The sequence below is a fragment of the Ranitomeya imitator genome, chromosome 3 (assembly GCF_032444005.1).
Source record: "Ranitomeya imitator isolate aRanImi1 chromosome 3, aRanImi1.pri, whole genome shotgun sequence".
NCBI lineage: Eukaryota > Metazoa > Chordata > Amphibia > Anura > Dendrobatidae > Ranitomeya > Ranitomeya imitator.
The window spans coordinates 87,010,538-87,034,704 of record NC_091284.1 but is presented as its reverse complement, the minus strand read 5'-3'; the positions used below and the strand labels follow the sequence as shown (position 1 = coordinate 87,034,704).

At 44.3% G+C, this 24,167-nt stretch overlaps 1 protein-coding gene across 1 annotated transcript in view; it reads right to left on the bottom strand.

Moving 5' to 3' along the window:
- Window positions 1-24,167, bottom strand: part of GRPR (gastrin releasing peptide receptor) — a 195,582-nt gene that overhangs the window by 2,318 nt on the left and 169,097 nt on the right. The gene's annotated exons all lie outside the window — the stretch shown is intronic.

The following is a 24,167-nucleotide window of genomic DNA, read 5'->3' as shown; positions in this document are numbered from 1 at the left end:
CTATCTATCTACAGAGAGACAGAGAATATAATGGAATCAGCACTCCACTAAGTGTAAGAGGTGGACTTTATTCACCCAGATTCTTACGAAGTTTTAGCTTCTCATTTGAAACCGTTTTCAAGCATACAAACACATATGCAGAAGGTGAAATATGTATTGAACACATCAACAATTTTCTAAGTAAAGATATTTCTAAAGGTGCTATTGACATGAAATTCTCACCAGGTGTCAGGAACAACCATCCAATCCATGCAGGCAAAAAAAATCAGTAGATAGAGGAAGATTGACAGCCATCTTGAATTTCTTCCATTTACTAATAATTGCACCAACAGTTAAAGGCTTTTCACCCAGTGGCTTGCCTATTGCCCTATATCCCATCCTGGCCTTGTGCAGGTCTACCATTTTTGTCCCTGGTGTCTTTAGAGAGCTCTTTGGTCTTGGCCATGGTGGATTGGCTGGAGTATGGTTGATTGAGTGTGTGGACAAGTATCTTTTATACAGGTAAGGAGTTCAAACAGGTGCAATTAATACAGGTAATGAGTGCAGAGTAGGAGGACTCCTTAACCCCTTAATGACAGCCAATATGTCTTTTAACTGACCTGAGATATAAGAGAATAGCATCCCCATACAGGTGACAATCCAGTAGCTGTCGACTGTCCACTATAGCTGACAACTTGCTGCATCAGCCACGATCAGTATTTGCACCGTCCAACTCTGTTTAACCCCTTAGATGCTGCTGTCAATAGTGACTACATCATTATAACTGGTTAACAGAGTGTGGGGGCTTCCTATTTAACCAAATTGGTGCCCTCAGATCTTGATTTTGTGGTCCTGATGTTTGCCATGGCAATTCATGACCAAATAGTGGCCTTAGAGTCAGATTGCTGTAGTAATCTGTTCAGAAGTTTGAGACATTTAGGTGGTAAAAATACACATTTTCATTCCTATCATGCCACTTTGCATTAATTCCTGTAAAGCCCCTGAAGAGTTAATAAACTAACTGACTGTAGTTTTCAATATGTCAGGGGGTGCCGTTTTTAAAATGGCATCACATTTGGGAGTTTCCCAAAATATGAGACCCCTAAAGTGACTTCAAACATGGATAAGTCCCTAAAAAAATACATTTTTTAAATTTCCTTGAAAAAATGAAAAATGGCTGCTACATTTTTAATCCTCCTAAAATGCTAACAAAATAAAATAACATAATGGTGATGATGTAAAGCAGACATGTGGGAAATGTTATTTATTAATGGTTTGCTGTGGTATGGCCATCTGGATTAAAGGGATAATCATTCAAAGTTTGAAAATTGCTAATTTTTTTACATTTTTCTCAAATTTTGGGTATTTTTTATAAATAAACACAAAATATATTGACCTAAATTTACCATTATCATAGAGTATAATGTGTCACGAAAAAACATTCTCAAAATCACTGGGATTTGCTGAAGCGTTACAGACTTATTACCACATAAAGTGACACTAGCCAGAATTCAAAAATTTTGCTCCGTCACTAAGGGGTTAAAGAAAAACAGGGCCGTGAAAGACAAAATTCTTGTTGGTTGGTAGGTGATCAAATACTTATTTCATCCAATAAAGTGCAATTTCGTTATTTAAAAATCATAGAATGTGATTTTTTTGCTTTGTATTTTTAGATTCTTTCTCTCACAGTTGAGGTGTACCTACGATAAAAATTACAGACCTCTCCATTCTTTGTAGGTGGGAAACCTTGCAAAAATCAGCAGTGAACCAAGTACTTATTTTTCCCACTGTATGTATAATATGTGTAATAATGAGAAATGACGCGGAAAAAATACTGAGCACATAAAAAAGAGAGGTGCAAAAAGCCACGGAAAGTCATGACACTAGCTGAAATCTATCAGTAATTAGAAAGCAATCATGCCACTTAGTGAAAAGCAATATTAGCTGGTTCAACTGAAGGCCTTTAGAAAAGGTGTTTCGATACCAAGGTGCCACACAAGAAATATCTCATGATGTAAATTCAAAGAGCTGTCTCAAGACAACTTTATTGTTGCAAAATATATACTGATGGAATTGGTTATAGAAGCATTTCTAAGCTACTGAGGGTTCCAGTGAGCACTGTTCGGACCATATTCTGGAAGTGGAAAGGATATAATTTCACCATAAACCAGTCACGACCAGTTGCTCCCTGCAAGATGATGAAGAGACCTGTGTAGTCTCGAAATCTTGCAATTTGTTGCCATCTTTTCAGTTACCCATTAAAAGGTATCAACCACTGAAGACTCTCAAGTCTAAATATTTTTTGCAAGGTTTCGGACAGAGGTTTGAAAAGAAATTATCAGAAGAGTTGTCCAAGAGCTGAGGACAACCTGTGGAGAGCTACAGAAAGACCTGGAAACAGCAGGTACAATTGTTTCAAAGAAAATAATAAGTAATGATGTGAACCTCCAAGGCTTGTATGAACGCTTCCCAGGCAAGAGTCCATTGCTGAACAAAAAGCATGTTCGAGCACATTTAATGTTTGCTCAACAACATTAGACAAGCTTCTGAAATACTGGGAGAATATAGTCTGGTCAGATGAAACCAAAATTGAACTCTCTGGATGTCATAATACACACCATGTTTGGAGGTCAAAAGGCACTGCATATCACCCCCAAAACACCATGCCAACAATGACATTTGGAGATGAGAACATCATGATACGGGGATGTTTTTCAGCATATGGCAATGGCAAACTTCAAGGGATTGAAGGAGGGATGAATGGACAATTGTACCTATACAATCTTAATAAAAATCTGCTGCCATCTAACAAGATGATGAAAATGAAACAAGGGTGGACATTTCAGCAAGACAATGATTCCAAACTCACATCCAAGGAAATTCTCAATTAGTTTCAGTGAAAGAAAATAAAGCTGCTAGAATGAGCCAGCCAATCACTTGAATACAATAGAAAATTTATGGAAGAAACTAAAGCTCAGCTTATAGAAGGAGTCCACGGAACCTTCAGGATTTAAAGAGGGTATGTGTGGAAGAATGGGGCAAAGTCACATTTGAGCAATGAAAGCTACTAGTTTCTCCATACAGGAGGAGTCTTGAAGCTGACATCACCAACAAAGGCTTTTGTACAAAGTATTTATTGAACTTAAGTAAGTGTTTTGAATACATTTTCCCTGTGTCATTTCTCATTATTAAACATAACTTAATATATGGATATTTATGGTTTGATTCATGTTCCTACATGGATTGGATGGGTTGTTACCGACATCTGGTGAGACATCTGGTACCTGTTTTTATGTATACCCCTCTTCACATGTAAAGCGCCATGGAATAAATGGCGCTCTAATAATAAATAATAATAATAATAATAATTTCATGTAAACATCTTTAAAAATATATTTGCTTAGAAAACTGGTGATGTGGTTGATGCATAGTTCATATATACAGCTCTGGCAAAATTAAGAGACCACTGAAAAATGTTCAGTTTGTCTGATTTTTCTCTTTATAGGTATATTTTTGAGTAAAATGTAAATTATTCTTTTATTCTATAAACTTCTGACAATGTTAGGGCTAGCGGAACGCACCAAATAATAAGACTGATAGTGTACGGTGCGTTCGTAGCCCGGGGTCCACCGTGCAGAGATGGAACCTGCTGCTGAGTAATGACGGACTATATGGCGGTACTCATAAGTATACTCGCGTGGGTTAAACTTCACCCAACGTGAAGGAAGCGATCCTGTTGCGTCACAGGGTCGCGGTACCGCACATAGAAGGCGAGCAAGCAGTCAGCGAACTTAACCCCAACTAGGATTGAAGTCCGATTAGACCCTTGCTGGCACAACACCGCAACAGGGTGTGTTAGGCAACTCTTATAATTAGAGCACCGAAGTGCGAACTGTGCCGTGCTGGCAGGCACCACTAAGCACCCAGACGTGGGTCAGGAAGCGCACTGCTGGCGCGTGGCGCCGCACTGGCGGTCACAGCAATAGACGCTGATACGTGTGTGACACGTTGAGTGATTTGTCGGGCGCTAGATAGCAGCCATACTCCATACGCGAAGTCATACAATAGGGTAGGGGTATTTAATGAACGACTTGCACTCACAACAAACACACGTATTCAATTGTACACTAGCGCATGGCCGTGCGGTCATGCGCAGTTTATATAATTGCAGGACAGGAAGTGGCCACAGAAAGTTTGCCCTTCCAAGACCTGCCAAGAGGACCAATGGAATGCGCTGCAGAGCCAGAGCACATGACCCTCGATCTCCAACGGGAGATCTTGCTCTGGGCATGCTCAGTGTGCGCAAACAAGGACTTAGTCCCAGGGAAGTCCGCTCGCCGCTGACCAGCACTGACTTTAATGGCAGGAGCTGAAGAAGCAGCAGTAACTCTCTGTACAGAGTGAGAGCGAGCAAGACACTGGGAGCGACGTCCCTGCTGAGCAGACTCCACTGCGGCTGGAGGAGAATGGGAGACCGCAGCGGAGACGGATCGAGATTCCCCCTGTGCAGCAGAGGAAACTCGACTCCTAACATTACCCCCACTCCTAGGGCCCCCCCTCCTTGGGCCTCGCTACGCTCGAAGGCAGCAATGAGCTGTGGGGCCCGAATGTTTTCAGCAGGCTCCCAAGACCGGTCCTCTGGACCATAACCCTTCCAATCCACCAAATAAAACTTTTTGCCGCGTACCACCTTGCACCCCAAAATAGCGTTCACCTCGTAATCGTCCGTAGACGAACCCGATGTCCCGGCAGATGACTCGGAAAACCGGGACATGTATACGGGTTTCAAGAGGGACACATGAAAGGTGTCGTTGATACCCAAGTGTGGAGGAAGAGCCAGGCGGTAGACCACAGGATTAACCTGTTCGAGAACCTTGAAGGGACCCAAGTAGCGAGGAGCAAACTTAGTGGACTCAACTCGCAGCCTGATGTTACGGGCGGAGAGCCACACCAAGTCGCCAGGGGCAAAAGTCGGAGCGGGGCGCCGATGAACATCGGCGGAGGACCTCATTCTCTCCTTGGAGGCCCGAATGGCATCCTGCGTGCGATCCCAAATGTCCCGTGCCTCCACAGCCCAGTCTGCCACCCTGGGATCAGCGGAAGACACAGGCATGGGCACAGGAACACGCGGATGCTGGCCGTAATTTAAGAGGAATGGAGTCTGACCGGTAGAGTCGGCTACGGCATTGTTAAGTGCAAACTCTGCCCACGGTAGCAAGGATGCCCAGTCATCCTGTCTGGCAGAAACAAAATGTCGCAGATATGTGACCAAGGTCTGGTTGGCCCTTTCTACCAACCCATTCGTCTCGGGATGATATGCCGAAGAGAGATTTAACTCAATACTGAGTAGACGACATAGCTCCCTCCAGAATCGAGACGCAAACTGGGGACCCCGGTCACTAACAATTTTGTCTGGCATACCGTGTAAGCGAAAGTTATGCTTGATAAACAAGACAGCCAACGCCCGTGCGTGCAGATGGTAGCCGTGGAAGAGGCACCAAATGCACCATTTTGGAAAAATGATCAGTGATCACCCAGATAATGGTGCAATTACGAGACTTGGGTAAGCCAACCACAAAGTCCATCCCGACCATCTCCCAGGGCCTGTCAGCCACGGGCAGAGGATAAAGCAACCCAGCTGGCCGTTGCCGAGGAGTCTTGTTCCTGGCGCAAGAAACACACGCCCGAACGTACTCCGCGACATCACGAGCCATATGCGGCCACCAGTATGTCCTCGCCAATAACTCTGATGTCCTTTTAGTACCAAAATGTCCACCCACCCTGGAAGAGTGCGCCCAAGAGAGAACCTCCGGTCGCAAACTAGATGGAACAAAAGTCTTGCCCGGGGGCACAGACTCCAGCGAAACCGGGGCCACGGTTCTCAAACTCTCGGTGGGGACAATAAGCCGAGGCTCCTCCTCCTCCGCAGATGACACAACAGAGCGAGAGAGAGCGTCAGCCCGAATGTTCTTCTCCCCAGAAAGGAAATGGAGGGTGAAATGAAATCGGGAGAAGAACAAGGACCGTCTGGCCTGGCGAGAATTCAACCGCTGAGCTGTCTGCAGATACCCCAAATTTTTGTGATCTGTGAAGACTTGGAAGGGAAAACGTGCTCCCTCCAAGAGATGTCTCCACTCCGAGAAAGCCAACTTCATGGCTAGCAACTCCCTGTCCCCGATGGAATAATTCCTCTCTGCTGGTGAGAAGGTCTTGGAGAAAAAGAAGCAAGGATGCTTCCGACCTTGAGCATCCTTTTGGAAGAGGACTGCTCCAGCACCAACAGAAGAGGCATCCACCTCCATGATAAATGGCTTATCAACATCGGGGCGATGAAGAATGGGAGCGCTAGCGAAGTGTGACTTTATAGAGATAAAAGCCTTGGAGACCTCCTCAGACCACAATTTGGGATTCGCCCCCTTCTTGGTGAGGGCAACCAAGGGAGCTACCAAAGTTGAGAAATGCGGGATGAACTGGCGATAATAATTGATGAACCCCATAAAGCGCTGCACCGCTTTAAGAGAATGGGGTTCCTGCCAGTCCATCACAGCCTGTAGTTTGGCAGGATCCATAGCCAATCCCTGGGCTGAGATGATGTAGCCTAGGAAAGGTAAGGACTCCTGCTCAAACATACACTTCTCAAACTTGGCATAGAGGGAGTTTGCCCGTAGGAGGTCGAAGACTTTGCAAACATCTCTCCGGTGGGAGTCAATATCTGGAGAGTAGATGAGAATATCATCCAGATAGACTACGACCGAGGTGGAAAGCATATCCCGGAAGATATCGTTCACAAAGTCTTGGAAACCGGCTGGGGCATTACAGAGCCCAAAGGGCATCACCAGATATTCATAGTGCCCATCCCTGGTGTTAAAAGCCGTCTTCCATTCGTCCCCCTCACGGATGCGAATCAGGTTGTAAGCACCCCGCAGATCTAATTTAGTAAATACCCTTGCTCCCCAAAGCCTATCGAACAGTTCAGATATCAAAGGCAAAGGGTATTTATTCTTAACGGTGATGGCGTTAAGACCCCTGTAGTCGATGCATGGACGCAATTCCCCACTCTTCTTCTGCACGAAGAAGAACCCTGCCCCAGCAGGTGACACTGACTTCCTGATGAACCCTCTTGCCAGATTTTCCTGGATGCACTGCGACACTGCCTCCGCCTCCGGGAGAGACAGCGGATAGACCCGACCCCGGGGAGGCTCAGCACCAGGCAAGAGGCCAACAGGACAGTCATAGGGGCGATGGAGCGGAAGGGTCTCCGACGCCTTTTTGGAGAATACGTCTGCATACGACCAATACTGCTTGGGGAGAGAGGAAAGATCTGCGGGTACCTCAGTTGTAGCTACCTGAACGCACTCCCTCTGACACCTACCCCCACAAGATTCACCCCATCCCAGAATTCTGCCTGAGGACCACTCGATATGAGGAGAGTGGTACCGTAGCCAAGGTATTCCCAACAGGACTTCATCAATTCCCTCTGGAATGACGAGCAGGGAAATAATCTCCTGATGAGATGGCGACATGGACAGAGTAAAAGGGATGGTCTGGTGAGTTATCTGTGAGGGCAGAGTCGACCCATTCACCACTCGTACCGTTACAGGTTGAGCTAGCATAACCAGAGGTATTGCGTGGCGTTGGGCGAAGGCAGAAGACATAAAATTGCCCTCCGCCCCAGAATCCACGCAGAGCTCTACCGAGTGGGAGAATGAGCCTATAGTAATTGTCCCCTTAAAGGACAATTTAGAGGCAAACGTCGCCGTGTCTAGTGTACCTCCACCTACGACCACTAGACGCTGACGTTTCCTCGACCGCTGAGGACATCTGGTGGCTAAATGTCCAGACTGCTGGCAAACATGACAGACCCTGAGTGCACAAGCGGTCCGGGACTTAGGTCCCGCTTGTGACACTTCCCTGGCCTCATGTGACTCAGGAACCAGGACCGGAGATTCCAGAGGTTTGGCGAAAGTAGGAGCCAGCCGAAACCTCTGCCTACACTGGGCTCGCTCTAACCTCCGCTCGTTAAAATGAAGGTCAATTCGAGTGGAGACTGTTATTAACTCCTCCAGTGTGGCAGGAATCTCCCTAGTGGCCAGAGCGTCCTTTACATGGTCAGCCAAGCCCCTCCAAAATATGGGGATAAGAGCTTTATCCGACCATTCCAGCTCAGATGCTAAAGTGCGGAATTGGACGGCAAAATGACTGACCAAGGACTCACCCTGAGTTAATGCCAGCAGTTGGAGCGCAGTGTCATGGGTGACTTGAGGTCCTAAAAAGACCTGTTTTAAAGTGCTCAAAAACAGAGGAGCACTCTGCACCACATGATCGCCACGCTCCCACAGCGGCGTAGCCCATTCCAACGCCCTGTCCGACAATAGAGACACAATAAATCCCACCTTAGCCCGCTCTGTGGGGAAACGTGCAGCCAGAAGCTCGAGATGAATAGAGCACTGACTCACGAATCCCCTACAAAATTTGCTATTACCAGAAAATTTTTCTGGCAGCGGGAGGCGAGAAAATGTCAGAACAGGGGTGGCAATGGACAAAGTTGCTGCAGCCACGCTGGCAGCCTGTACAGCAACTGCGGTAACATCCACAGCTGAGGTTGCGCTCTCGAGAGCTGCCAACCTACCCTCCAACTGCTGTATATACCGCAGGGATTGCTGTTTGTCCGTCATCACTAGCCAGACCCTGGCGCTAGTGTAATATTAGGGCTAGCGGAACGCACCAAATAATAAGACTGATAGTGTACGGTGCGTTCGTAGCCCGGGGTCCACCGTGCAGAGATGGAACCTGCTGCTGAGTAATGACGGACTATATGGCGGTACTCATAAGTATACTCGCGTGGGTTAAACTTCACCCAACGTGAAGGGAGCGATCCTGTTGCGTCACAGGGTCGCGGTACCGCACATAGAAGGCGAGCAAGCAGTCAGCGAACTTAACCCCAACTAGGATTGAAGTCCGATTAGACCCTTGCTGGCACAACACCGCAACAGGGTGTGTTAGGCAACTCTTATAATTAGATCACCGAAGTGCGAACTGTGCCGTGCTGGCAGGCACCACTAAGCACCCAGACGTGGGTCAGGAAGCGCACTGCTGGCGCGTGGCGCCGCACTGGCGGTCACTGCAATAGACGCTGATACGTGTGTGACACGTTGAGTGATTTGTCGGGCGCTAGATAGCAGCCATACTCCATACGCGAACAGTCATACAATAGGGTAGGGGTATTTAATGAACGACTTGCACTCACAACAAACACACGTATTCAATTGTACACTGGCGCATGGCCGTGCGGTCATGCGCAGTTTATATAATTGCAGGACAGGAAGTGGCCACAGAAACTTTGCCCTTCCAAGACCTGCCAAGAGGACCAATGGAATGCGCTGCAGAGCCAGAGCACATGACCCTCGATCTCCAACGGGAGATCTTGCCCTGGGCATGCTCAGTGTGCGCAAACAAGGACTTAGTCCCAGGGAAGTCCGCTCGCCGCTGACCAGCACTGACTTTAATGGCAGGAGCTGAAGAAGCAGCAGTAACTCTCTGTACAGAGTGAGAGCGAGCAAGACACTGGGAGCGACGTCCCTGCTGAGCAGACTCCACTGCGGCTGGAGGAGAATGGGAGACCGCAGCGGAGACGGATCGAGATTCCCCCTGTGCAGCAGAGGAAACTCGACTCCTAACAGACAACATGTCTCCGAATTTCCAAGCAATAATTTTTGTATTTTTTTCTGACAAAGAAAAATTGTCAAAATAAAAAAAAAACAGTGCTTTCAGGCAAAGAAAACAAGTCCATAATCATTTAGAAACAAGGAAGAGTTCAAAAATCAATATTTTGTGTAATAACTAATGTTTAATCACAGCTTTCATGCGTCTTTGAATGCTTTCCACCAGTCTTTCATACTGCTTCTGGCGCAACAATTGAAGCAGTTCTTCTTAGTTTGATTGCTTGTACTATTTAGGTCTGGAGATGGGCTGCCCATGACAGGGTTTTGATGTGGTGGTCTCTTAATTTTTCCTAAAGCTGTATATATATACATACACATGTATATATATATATATATATATATATATATATATATATATATATATATATATAAAGCTTTACATTGTAAAGTTAATATTAATAAGGCTTTAATGCTTTGAGACTTGATGCCAACAAGCAACTTTTTCAAAACACATTGGTCAACTAATCTTACAATTGAAAAGTGCAAAATAATGGATTGACTCCACTTGGTTTGTATAATCTTAATTTCAATTGAGTTTCTTTGAAAGAAAAATAATGATAGTTCTATGCAGTAAATAAACTCGCAGGAGGCTGTTTGTCCATATCACTTTTTTTTCTAAGCAGATAGCTTACAAATTATAGAGAATAGACTTTGCTTTGTAAAGTGTCATGTTATAATGCAGCTTTTATACTATGAGAGTTGACACCAACCTGGAACTTTAGCAAAATATATTGCTCAAACAATCTTACAATAGAATATTGTTGAACAGCTTATGTAAATCTTGCTTCAATTGAGGTCTTTTGAAAAAAAAGGATACAGTTTCTATGTAAGAAATAAACGTGTAGGAGGATGACTGCACCCATACCACCTGTTTTATCTTACAAATTCTAAAGAACAAAATACATTTTAGAGAGAGATGATTCACCTTCATTTATGTGTATTAAAGTTCTGAATAATAATCCTTTTCCTTGTTTTCTTTTAATTAAATATGTATAATTATTGCATTAATAGGAAAATTAAATACAATAAAATAATGGAGAAAACATTGACACTTTATAGTTTAGTGTATATATTAGAAGAAGATCACAGAATTCTGGCTCAATACATGGTAAAATTACTCATATAACTGGTGTACATGCCTTCCTCCACTCTTATTAAAGGTATTCTCCTAGAATGTAATGAAATGGCCCCCGTCACAACTGCTAGATAAATATACACTATTTAGCCAATAGCAGACTATTTTTTTTTACATTGCCTTTATTACACACGCCAACAGCAGACTCAGGAAATATACTGGTAAATAGTCTCGTTTGCATATCTCAGCAGGCTTTGCATCTGTCACACAACTGCTAGATAAATATACACATGGTGAAAGTTTTTCTCATGGTTTTTCTAGTGGGGATCTTACCGAGGTCACGGCCGTTCAGCCAGGATAGGAATGCAGCCTCAGTGACCAGAGGTAACCTCGATGACATATCTGCCGGTCACTGAGTCTGTACTCGCGGCAGCTCAGACATGGATTACGGTGTGGGACAGAATGATGGATAGGTGAAGGATATTGTTGTTTTTTTATTTTTGGTTTATTACAGGAGAGCGAGGGCTTTGGTGGAATAGGTGTTTGTTGAGTATAACTGTGAGTTTTGCCTGGCTGGTTATCAAAAATATAGGGGAACCCAGGCCTTTCCTTTTAATTATTTATTTACAGCACAGGAGCCGGCTAATGAATACACCTATCAATCGCTCCTGCTCTCGCTGTTATTAGAGGCAGCAGGTTTGGATGATGGAAGCTGTAATTCCATCTGCTGACACCAGTGACTGGAGGTAAACTTTATACCTCTGATCACAGCTGTGGGCTCACGCTGTCTTCTGACAGCATGGGAACCATGGCTCTCTGACTGGCGGAGATGATTTCACCGCCGATCAGAAGCGGTGTTTGCCGTGCTGTCATGCATATAACAGTGTAAATGTTCAGGCCCCCCCATTCAAGTGCATGGGATCTGGGTTTGGGTTCGGGTACTGTACTGGTATCTGAACATGAACTTTTTGTTACTGTTCATCCGAATCCGCCAGACCCAAACATCCAGGTGTCCGCCCATCTCTACTGGTAAATAGTGATGTTTTCGTATCTCATCAGGCTTTGCGCCAGTCGCAAAATTGCTAGATAAATACATATTATTTAACCAACAGCCGAGTATTTTTTTAATATCACCTTTATTACACACGCCAACAGCAGACTCAGGTAAATTACTGGTAAATAGTGACGTTTGTGTAGGTCAGCAGGCTTTGTGCCAGTCACCCAACTGCTAAATAAATATACACTATTTAACCAATAGTAATGTAAGTATATGACAAACATTACAATGTCAGGGATGATATTAGCCAATAGTGATAAAAATAGTTAGGTAATTACCAGGAAAATACGCATACGTACTAATAATTTTATACATATATCAGGCCACCTCAGACATGTTTATAAAGGACCAAAATATGGACAGATTGTCAGCTAGCATAACTAGGGAGAAGGAAAACCAACAAAATACAATCCAAAGTCCAAATAAATGAACACAAATAAACTTTATTGGTCACATAAACAGGTAAAGATAGGTAAAGTTAAAAACATGGGTAGACATGCAGCCATGCACTGTATAGGGCAGGTAAAACCAATTGTATATTGAATTGTATTAGACAATATATAGCTGTATCAACCATTCATAGAAAACGCTGCTGCCAATATAGAGACAATTTAAAACTAGCTTGTCCAGATGGTCAGCCCGCCCACCCCTATGTGACGCCCCCTGAGGAAGGAGAAATCCGACACGTGCGTAGGGATGGGAGGGCTGACCATCTGGAGACACCACTGCATACATTGATGGATAATTATTATGCAGGCCATGTGTAATATCTGACTGATTTTGTGAATCTATGATGCATTCTACTAGTTTCTATGTTCCTGCTTACTACTGGTACACCAGTTTTAAAATGTTTCTATATTAGCAGCAGCATTCTCTTTGAATGGTTGATACAGCCGTGTATTGTCTAATACAATGCAATATACAATTGGTCTTGCCTGCCCTATGCAGTGCATGGCTGCATGTCTTCCCATGTTTTTAACCTTACCTATCCTTACCTGTTTATGTGACCAATAAAGTTTATTTGTATTCATTTATTTGGACTTTGGATTGTATTTTCTTGGTTTTCCTTCCCAATATTTAACCAATAGCAAAGTAGTTTATTACACACCAACAGCAGATGCAGTAAAATTACTGGTAAACAGTAACATTTGCATATTTCAGCAGGCTTTGCGCCAGTCGCACCACTGCTAGATAAATATACACTATTTAGCCAATAGCAGAGTATATTTTAATATCTCCGTTATTACACACGCCAACAGCAGACTCAGGTAAATTACTGGTGACGTTGGCGTATGTCAGCAGGCTTTGCGCCAGTCACACAACTGCTAAATAAATATATGCTATTTAACTAACAGCAGAGTAGTTTTTTTTAAATCGCCTTTACTACACACGCCAACAGCAGACTCAGGAAAATTACTGGTAAATAGTCACATTTGCGTTTGTCAGCAGGCTTTATGCCAGTCGCACAACTGCTAGATAAATATATGCTATTTCAACAGTAGTATTAACACTACGCAAATATCCCAAAGAGATTTTTTAAGGACAAAAAACTCCAAATATCATACCACCTCAGAAAAAATGGTGCACAAAGACCACATATAGAGTATAATCCTTAGATTCAAGTTTTTATTACTGAAATACAAAATCACAAATTGTAAAAAATTAGAACTACTGGACACACCACTCATCCAGGGACAAAATGTGACCAGCACATCAATCAATGCCTTTTGTATAACTAAACACAACAGCAATTTAGTCCATAACCTCTCAGATAGCACAATATATAATATATTCTCTGATACAGACAATATAAGTAACAGTGCAGCTCTGTGTAAACATAGTCATCTTAAACTTGATACATATAAAGTGCATAGTGCATATTATCATGTCCAAAATAGACCGCTAAAGTGCACAGTCAAACTATAGCTAAGAGGTGTGACATACATCCAAAATATAGACAGGCAGTGTGCTGGTGACTAGGGTTGAGCGAAACGGGTCGTTCATTTTCAAAAGTCGCCGACTTTTGGCAAAGTCGGGTTTCATGAAACCCGATCCGACCCCTGTGCGGGGTCGGCCATGCGGTACGCGACTTTCGCGCCAAAGTCGCGTTTCAATGACGCGAAAAGCGCCATTTCTCAGCCAATGAAGGTAAACGCAGAGTGTGGGCAGCGTGATGACATAGGTCCTGGTCCCCACCATCTTAGAGAAGGGCATTGCAGTGATTGGCTTGCTGTCTGCGGCGTCACAGGGGCTATAAAGGGGCGTTCCCGCCGACCGCCATGTTACTGCTGCTGATCTGAGCTTAGGGAGAGGTTGCTGCCGCTTCGTCAGAAGCAGGGATAGCGTTAGGCAGGGTCCATTAACCACCAAACCGCTTGTGCTGTAGCGATTTCCACTGCCCAGCACCACCTTTGGTGTGCAGGGACAGTGGAAGCTACATTTTTTTTTTTTCCCCTCAGCGCTGTAGCTCATTGGGCTGCCCTAGAAGGCTCCCTGATAGCTGCATTGCTGTGTGTACGCCGCTGTGCAAACCAACTGCTTTTTTCAAAGCACAAATCCTCTTGTTCCTTCCTTTCTGCACAGCTATCTTTTTTGTTTGTCCACACTTTTTATTTAATTTGTGCATCAGTCCACTCCTTATTGCTGCCTGCCATACCTGGCTGAGATTACTGCAGGGAGATAGTAATTGTTGGACCCTCCCTGTTTTTTTTTTTTTGTGGGAGATTAACCCCTTAGTGACAGAGCCAATTTGGTACTTAATGACCAGGCCAATTTTTGCAATTCTGACCACTGTCACTTTATGAGGTTATAACTCTGGAACGCTTCAACGGATCCCGCTGATTCTGAGATTGTTTTTTCGTGACATATTGTACTTCATGTTAGTGGTAACATTTCTTCGATATTACTTGCGATTATTTATGAAAAAAACGGAAATATGGCGAAAATTTTTAAAATTTTGCAATTTTCAAACTTTGTATTTTTATGCCCTTAAATCAGAGAGATATGTCATGAAAAATAGTTAATAAATAACATTTCCCACATGTCTACTTTACATCAGCACAATTTTGGAAACAAAATTTTTTTTTGTTAGGGAGTTATAAGGGTTAAAAGTTGACCAGCAATTTCTCATTTTTACAACACCATTTTTTTTTAGGGACCACATCACATTTGAAGTCATTTTGAGGGGTCTATATGATAGAAAATAATGAAGTGTGACACCATTCTAAAAACTACACCCCTCAAGGTTCTCAAAACCACATTCAAGAAGTTTATTAACCCTTTACGTGCTTCACAGGAACTGAAACAATGTGGAAGGAAAAAATGAACATTTAACTTTTTTTTGCAAACATCTTAATTCAGAACCATTTTTTTTATTTTCACAAGTGTAAAAACAGAAATGTAACCATAAATTTTGTTATGCAATTTCTCCTGAATACGCCAATACCCCATATGTGGGGGTAAACCACTGTTAGGGCGCACCGCAGAACTTAGAAGTGAAGGAGCGCCGTTTGACTTTTTCAATGCAGAATTGGCTGGAATTGAGATCGGACACCATGTCACATTTAGAGAGCCCCTGATGTACCTAAACAGTGGAAACTCCCCACAAGTGACACCATTTTGGAAACTAGACCCCTTAAGGAACTTATCTAGATGTGTGGTGAGCACTTTGAACCCCCAAGTGCTTCACAGAAGTTTATAACGTAGAGCCGTGAAAATAAAAAATCGCTTTTGTTTACACAAAAATGATTTTTTCGCCCACAAATTCTTATTTTCACAAGGGTAACAGGAGAAATTAGACCACAAAAGTTGTTGTGCAATTTCTCCTGAGTACGCTGATACCCAATATGTGGGGGTAAGCAACTGTTAGGGCGCACCGCAGAGCTTGGAAGAGAAGGAGTGCCGTTTTACTTTTTCAATGTAGAATTGGCTGGAATTGAGATTGGACGCCATGTCGCGTTTGGAGAGCCCCTGATGTGCCTAAACAGTGGAAACCCCCCACAAGTGACACCATTTTGGAAACTAGACCCCTTAAGGAACTTATCTAGATGTGTGGCGAGCACTTTGAACCCCCATGTGCTTCACAGACGTTTATAACGTAGAGCCGTGAAAAAAAAAATTGCATTTTTTCTACAAAAATGATCTTTTTGCCCACAAATTTTTATTTTCACAAGGGTAACAGGAGAAATTAGACCACTAAAGTTGTTGTGCAATTTCTCCTGAGTACGTCGATACCCAATATGTGGGGGTAAACCACTGTTTGGGCGCACCGCAGAGCTTGGAAGAGAAAGAGTGCCGTTTTACTTTTTCAATGTAGAATTGGCTGGAATTGAGATCGGACGCCATGTCGCGTTTGGAGAGCCCCTGATGTGCCTAAACAGTAGAAATCCCCCACAAGTGACCCCATTTTGGAAACTATACCCCCCATGGAACTTATCTAGATGTGTGGTGAGAACCTTGAATGCCCAAGTGCTTCACAGAAGTTTATAATGCAGAGCCGTGAAAATAAAAAATATTTTTTTTTTCCACAAAAAAGATTTTTTAGCCACCAAATTTTTATTTTCACAAGGGTAACAAGAGAAATTGGACCCCAAAAGTTGTTGTCCAATTTGTCCTGAGTATGCTGGTACCCCATATGTGGGGGTAAACCACTGTTTGGGCGCACGGCAGAGCTCGGAAGGAAGGAGCGCCGTTTTGGAATGCAGACTTTGATAGAATGGTCTGCGGGTATTATGTTGCGTTTGCAGAGCCCCTGATGTACCTAACCAGTAGAAACCCTCCACAAGTGACCCCATTTTGGAAACTAGACCCCCCAAGGAACTTATCTAGATGTGTGGTGAGAACTTTGAATGCCCAAGTGCTTCACAGAAGTTTAGAATGCAGAGTCGTGAAAATAAAAAATATTTTTTTTTCCACAAAAAAGATATTGTAGCCCCCAAGTTTTTATTTTCACAAGGGTAACAGGAGAAATTGGACTGCAATAGTTGTTGTCCAATTTATCCCGAGTACGCTGATGCGCCATATGTGGGGGTAAACCACTGTTTGGGCGCACGGCAGAGCTCGGAAGGGAAGGAGCGCCTTTTTGGAATGCAGACTTTGATAGAATGGTCTGTGGGCATTATGTTGCGATTGCAGAGCCCCTGATGTACCTAAACTGTAGTAACCCCCCACAAGTGACCCCATTTTGGAAACTAGACCCCCCAAGGAACTTATCTAGATGTGTGGTGAGAACTTTGAATGCCCAAGTGCTTCACAGAAGTTTAGAATGCAGAGTCGTGAAAATAAAAAATATTTTTTTTTCACAAAAAAGATATTGTAGCCCCCAAGTTTTTATTTTCACAAGGGTAACAAGAGAAATTGGACCCCAGAAGTTGTTGTCCAATTTATCCCGAGTACGCTGATGCCCCATATGTGGGGGTAACCCACTGTTTGGGCGCACGGCAGAGCTCAGAAGGGAGGGAGCACCAATTGACTTTTTGAGCGCAAAATTGGCTGTCGTGTTTGGAGACCCCCTGATGTACCTAAACAGTGGAAACCCCCCAATTCTAGCTCCAACCCTAACCCCAACACACCCCTAACCCTAATCCCAACCTCATCCATAATCCTAATCACTAACCCTAACCATAATCACAACCCTTACCCCAAAACAACCCTAATGTCAACCCTAACCATAACCCTAATCAAAACCCTAAATCCAACACACCCCTAATCCTAATCTCAACCCTAACCTCAAACCTAACCCTAATCCCAATACACCCCTAATCACAACCCTAACCTTAACCCTAATCCCAAACCTAACCCTAATCCCAAGCGTAACCCTAATGCCAACCCTAACCCTAATACCAACACTAATCCAAACCCTAACCCTAATCCCAGCTCTAACCCTAACTTTAGCCCCAACCCTAGGCCTAACTTTAGCCCCAACCCTAACCCTAAGGCTACTTTCACACTTGCGTCATTTGGCATTCCGTCGCAATCCGTCGTTTTGGACAAGAAACGGATCCTGCAAATGTGCCCGCAGGATGCGTTTTTTGCCCATAGACTTGTATTGCCGACGGATCGTGACGGATGGCCACACGTCGCGTCCGTCGTGCACTGGATCAGTTGTGTTTTGGCGGAGGGTCGGCACAAAAAAACGTTCAATGAAACGTTTTTTGTACGTCGCATCCGCCATTTCTGACCGCGCATGCGTGGCCGTAACTCCGCCCCCTCCTCCCCAGGACATAGATTGGGCAGCGGATGTGTTGAAAAACTACAGCTGCTGCCCACGTTGTGCACAATTTTCACAACGTGCGTCGGTATGTCGGGCCGACGCATTGCGACGGCCCCGTACCGACGTAAGTGTGAAAGAAGCCTAACCCTAAGTTTAGCCCCAACCCTAACCCTAAATTTAGCCCCAACCCTAAATTTAGCCCCAACCCTAGCCCTAACCCTACCCGTACCCCTCACCCTACCCCTAACCCTACCCCTACCCCTAACCCTAACCCTACTCCTAACCCTTCCCCTAACCCTACCCCTAACCCTACCCCTAACCCTACCCCTAACCCTAACCCTACCCCTAACCCTACCCCTAACCCTACCCCTAACCCTAACCCTACCCCTAACCCTACCCCTAACCCTACCCCTAACCCTAACCCTACCCCTAATTTTAGCCCCAACTGCTGTTCTCCTGCCGGCCGGCAGATGGAGACAGATGGCGGGCGCACTGGGCATGCGTCCGCCATGTTCTGCTGCCGGCGGCCAGGAGGAGCAGCAAGAGGATCCAGGGACCTAGGTGAGTATGCTAGGGTCCCCAAATCCCCCTATTTCTCTGTCCTCTGATGTGCGATCACATCAGAGGACAGAGAATTACACTTTACTTTTTTTTTTTTTTTTTTGCGGTCGCCGGTAAACAGTTAATTACCGGCAATCGCAAAACAGGGGTCGGTAATACCGACCCCGATCGTGCTCTTTGGGGTCTCGGCTACCCCCGGCAGCCGAGACCCCAAAGATTCTCCCGGTGCCGGCCGGCGGGCGCACTGCGCATGCGCCCGCCATTTTGAAGATGGCGGCGCCCACCGGGAGACACGAGGAGCATCGGGGGAGCTAGGTGAGTATTGGGGGGCCACCTGGGACCCCTTTTCTCTGTCCTCCGATGTGCGATCACATCGGAGGACAGAGAAATTAAAAAGAGATCGCTTTTTTTTTTTTCTTTTGCGATCGCCGGTAAACGGTTAATTACCGGCGATCGCAAATGCGGGGTGGGTTAAAAACCCCCCGAATCATGTTCTCTGGGGTCTCGGCTACCCTCGGCAGCCGAGACCCCGGAGAAAATCGGCCTCTGGGGGGCGCTATGGACTTTTTCCACAGCGCCGTTAATTAACGGCGCTGTGGTTTAAGTACCCTTAGCGGCCGCCGTTAAAAGGCGTATCGGCGGTCGCTAAGGGGTTAAGATTGACATTTCTGCTAGAGTGCCATCCCTGTGTGTGCCATCTCTCACTCAGTGGGCCATAGAAAGCCTATTTATTTTTTTGCTTGATTTGGGTTATAAAATCTACCTGAAAAAATCACTACATCAATCAGTGGGAGAAAAATATTGGCCTCAGGGCTTGTGTGCCACTCTTGACTCCTGTGTGTGCCATCTCTCAGTCAGTGGGCCATAGAAAGCCTATTTATTTTTTTGCTTGATTTGGGTTCTAAAATCTACCTGAAAAAATCACTACATCAATCAGTGGGAGAAAAATATTGGCCTCAGGGCTTGTGTGCCACTCCTGACTCCTGTGTGCATCACCACTCACTCAGTGGGCCATAGAAAGCCCTTTTATTTTTTTTTTGCTTTATTTGGGCTCTAAATTCAACCTGAAAAAATCAATAAATCAATCAGTGGGAGATTAATATTGGCCTTTGGGCTTGTGTGCCAGTCCTAAGCGTGCCATCTCTCTCTCTCAGATAGTGGGCCATAGAAAGCCTATTTATTATTTTTTTTATTGGGTTTATAAATTTTCCCTGGAACAAAAAAAAAAAAGTGGGAGATTAATATTGGCCTCTGGGCTTGTGTGCCAGTCCTGAGCGTGCCATCTCTCTCACAAATAGTGGGCCATAGAAAGCCTATTTATTTTTTTTTTTTTGGTTTTATAAATTCTCCCTGAAAAAAAAAGGGAGATTAATATTGGCCTTTGGGCTTGTGTGCCAGTCCTAAGCGTGCCATCTCTCTCTCTCAGATAGTGGGCCATAGAAAGCCTATTTATTTATTTTTTTATTGGGTTTATAAATTTTCCCTGAAAAAAAATAAAAAGTGGGAGATTAATATTGGCCTCTGGGCTTGTGTGCCAGTCCTGAGCGTGCCATCTCTCTCACAAATAGTGGGCCATAGAAAGCCTATTTATGTTTTTGGTTGATTTGGGTTCTAAATTCTACCTGAAAAAATCAATAAATCAATCAGTCTTGTGGCTTGTGTGCCACTCCTGACTCCTGTGTGCGTCATCTCTCACTCAGTGGGCCATAGAAAGCCTTTTTTTGTTTTATTTGTTTTCTAAATTCTCCCTGAAAAAATCATTTTATTTTATTTGGTTTCTAAATTCTTCCTGAAAAAATCATTTTATTCTATTATTTTTTTTTTCCTAAAGTCTCCCTGAAAAAAAAAAAAAAAAAAAATCAGTGGGAGATTAATATTGCCCTTTCTGCTTGTGTGCCAGTCTTGACTCCTGGGTGTGCCATCTCTCTCTCTCTCTCCAATTGTGGGCCATAGAAAGCCTATTATTTTTTTAGCTTGATTTGGGTTCCAAAATCTACCTGAAAAAATCACTACATCAATCAGTGGGAGATAAATATTGGCCTCTGGGCTTGTGTGCCACTCCTGACTCCTGTGTGCGTCATCTCTCACTCAGTGGGCCATAGAAAGCCTTTTTTTGTTTTATTTGTTTTCTAAATTCTCCCTGAAAAAATCATTTTATTTTATTTGGTTTCAAAATTCTTCCTGAAAAAATCATTTTATTCTATTATTTTTTTTTCCTAAAGTCTCCCTGAAAAAAAAAAAAAAAAAATCAGTGGGAGATTAATATTGCCCTTTCTGCTTGTGTGCCAGTCTTGACTCCTGGGTGTGCCATCTCTCTCTCTCTCTCCAATTGTGGGCCATAGAAAGCCTATTATTTTTTTAGCTTGATTTGGGTTCCAAAATCTACCTGAAAAAATCACTACATCAATCAGTGGGAGATAAATATTGGCCTCTGGGCTTGTGTGCCACTCCTGACTCCTGTGTGCGTCATCTCTCACTCAGTGGGCCATAGAAAGCCTTTTTTTGTTTTATTTGTTTTCTAAATTCTCCCTGAAAAAATCATTTTATTTTATTTGGTTTCTAAATTCTTCCTGAAAAAATCATTTTATTCTATTATTTTTTTTTTCCTAAAGTCTCCCTGAAAAAAAAAAAAAAAAAAAATCAGTGGGAGATTAATATTGCCCTTTCTGCTTGTGTGCCAGTCTTGACTCCTGGGTGTGCCATCTCTCTCTCTCTCTCCAATTGTGGGCCATAGAAAGCCTATTATTTTTTTAGCTTGATTTGGGTTCCAAAATCTACCTGAAAAAATCACTACATCAATCAGTGGGAGATAAATATTGGCCTCTGGGCTTGTGTGCCACTCCTGACTCCTGTGTGCGTCATCTCTCACTCAGTGGGCCATAGAAAGCCTTTTTTTGTTTTATTTGTTTTCTAAATTCTCCCTGAAAAAATCATTTTATTTTATTTGGTTTCAAAATTCTTCCTGAAAAAATCATTTTATTCTATTATTTTTTTTTCCTAAAGTCTCCCTGAAAAAAAAAAAAAAAAAATCAGTGGGAGATTAATATTGCCCTTTCTGCTTGTGTGCCAGTCTTGACTCCTGGGTGTGCCATCTCTCTCTCTCTCTCCAATTGTGGGCCATAGAAAGCCTATTATTTTTTTAGCTTGATTTGGGTTCCAAAATCTACCTGAAAAAATCACTACATCAATCAGTGGGAGATAAATATTGGCCTCTGGGCTTGTGTGCCACTCCTGACTCCTGTGTGCGTCATCTCTCACTCAGTGGGCCATAGAAAGCCTTTTTTTGTTTTATTTGTTTTCTAAATTCTCCCTGAAAAAATCATTTTATTTTATTTGGTTTCTAAATTCTTCCTGAAAAAATCATTTTATTCTATTAATTTTTTTTCCTGAAATTCGGAAGGAATTTCATGGCTGCCATCTCCCTTTCCCAACTGAAACACATTCCTTGCCTGGCTCACACCTTAAACCTGGTGGTGCAGTGCTTCCTGAAAAGTTATCCGGGGTTATCCGACCTGCTCCTCAAAGTGCGTGGACTTTGCTCACATATCCGCCGTTCGCCCGTACACTCCAGCCGTATGCAGACCTATCAGCGTTCTTTGAACCTTCCCCAGCATCGCCTAATCATAGACGTTGCAACAAGGTGGAACTCAACACTGCACATGCTTCAGAGACTGTGCGAACAGAGGCGGGCTGTTATGTTTTTGTGGGAGGATACACATACACGGGCAGGCAGTAGGATGGCAGACATGGAGTTGTCAGGTGTGCAGTGGTCGAAGATTCAAGACATGTGTCAAGTCCTTCAGTGTTTTGAGGAATGCACACGGCTGGTTAGTGCAGACAACGCCATAATAAGCATGAGCATCCCCCTAATGCGTCTGCTGATGCAAAGTTTGACGCACATAAAGGATCAGGCGTCTGCAGCTGAGGAAGAGGAAAGCCTTGATGACAGTCAGCCATTGTCTGGCCAGGGCAGTGTACAGGACGAGTTAGCGGGCGAAGAGGAGGAGGAGGACGAGGAGGATGATGGGGATGATTATATTTTTAATGAGGAAGCTTTTCCGGGGCCACTGGAAATTGGTGGCGCGGCAAGACCGGGTTCTGGTTTTTGGAGGGACACAAGTGACGTGGATTTGCCTGAAACTGCCCCTCAACCAAGCACAACCGCAGATTTGAGAACTGGAACTTTGGCCCACATGGCGGATTATGCCTTACGTATCCTCAAAAGGGACACACGCATAACTAAAATGATGAACGATGACGATTACTGGTTGGCCTGCCTCCTTGATCCTCGCTATAAAGGCAAATTGCAAAATATAATGCCACATGAGAACTTGGAACTAATATTAGCAACCAAACAATCAACTCTTGTTGACCGTTTGCTTCTGGCATTCCCTGCACACAGCGCCCGTGATCGTTCTCACACGAGCTGCAGGGGCCAGCAGACCAAAGGAGTTAGAGGGGCAGAAATCAGAAGTGGCGTTGGCCAGAGGGGTTTTCTGACCAGGTTGTGGAGTGATTTTGCTATGACCGCAGACAGGACAGGTACTGCAGCATCAATTCAAAGTGACAGGAGACAACATTTGTCCAGTATGGTTACAAACTATTTTTCATCCCTTATCGATGTTCTCCCTCAACCGTCATTCCCATTTGATTACTGGGCATCCAAATTAGACACCTGGCCAGAATTGGCAGAATATGCATTGCAGGAGCTTGCTTGCCCGGCAGCTAGTGTCCTATCAGAAAGAGTATTCAGTGCTGCAGGTTCAATACTAACAGAAAAAAGGACTCGTCTGGCTACCCAAAATGTAGATGATCTAACCTTCATTAAAATGAACCACAACTGGATTTCGAAATCTTTTGCCCCACCTTGCCCGGCTGACACCTAGCTTTCCTATGAAAAGGTCTTGCCTGTGGACTATTCTGAATGCCTTTTCCAATCTCGTAATTTTCTGCACCTGATTGTCCAGCATACGACATGTTTACACCTCACTAAATGGCCAAACTCCCCACACGGGGCCGTGGTATCGACACTTGGCGACAGCACCCGTGAGAGTGCTGTTTGTCTGAAGAGGTGGGTGTGCCCGCTTTTGGTCGACGGCACTGCCACTGTGTCCCTCCTAGTACAATAAAGTGTCTCTGGCGGTGGTGGTGCGCACCCAACGTCAGACACACCGTTGTAATATGAGGGGCCCTGGGCCTGTACCGCCGGCCAAAAGACAGTTCCCCCCCCAGCTCAAACAGTGCTCTACCACTTGCAAAATTATCTCACAGCTCCACCAATGTTTAGTCTATGCGCTGACATCCTTCAATGCCTGCCACTGACAATACCATTGTATTGACATTTTTGTTATGTTAGGCCTTCGAAGCCTGTCTGCGGTCACTCCTTCCACTATGCCTCCACTGACCACACCACTGCTGCCCGTGTACCCCTGGAACCAATTTAAAATTGCCTACAGCCATGTGTTATTATTTTAGGCCTTCGATGCCTGTCTGCGGTCACTCCTTCCACTAGGCCTCCACTGACCACACCACTGCTGCCCGTGTACCCCTGGAACCAATTTA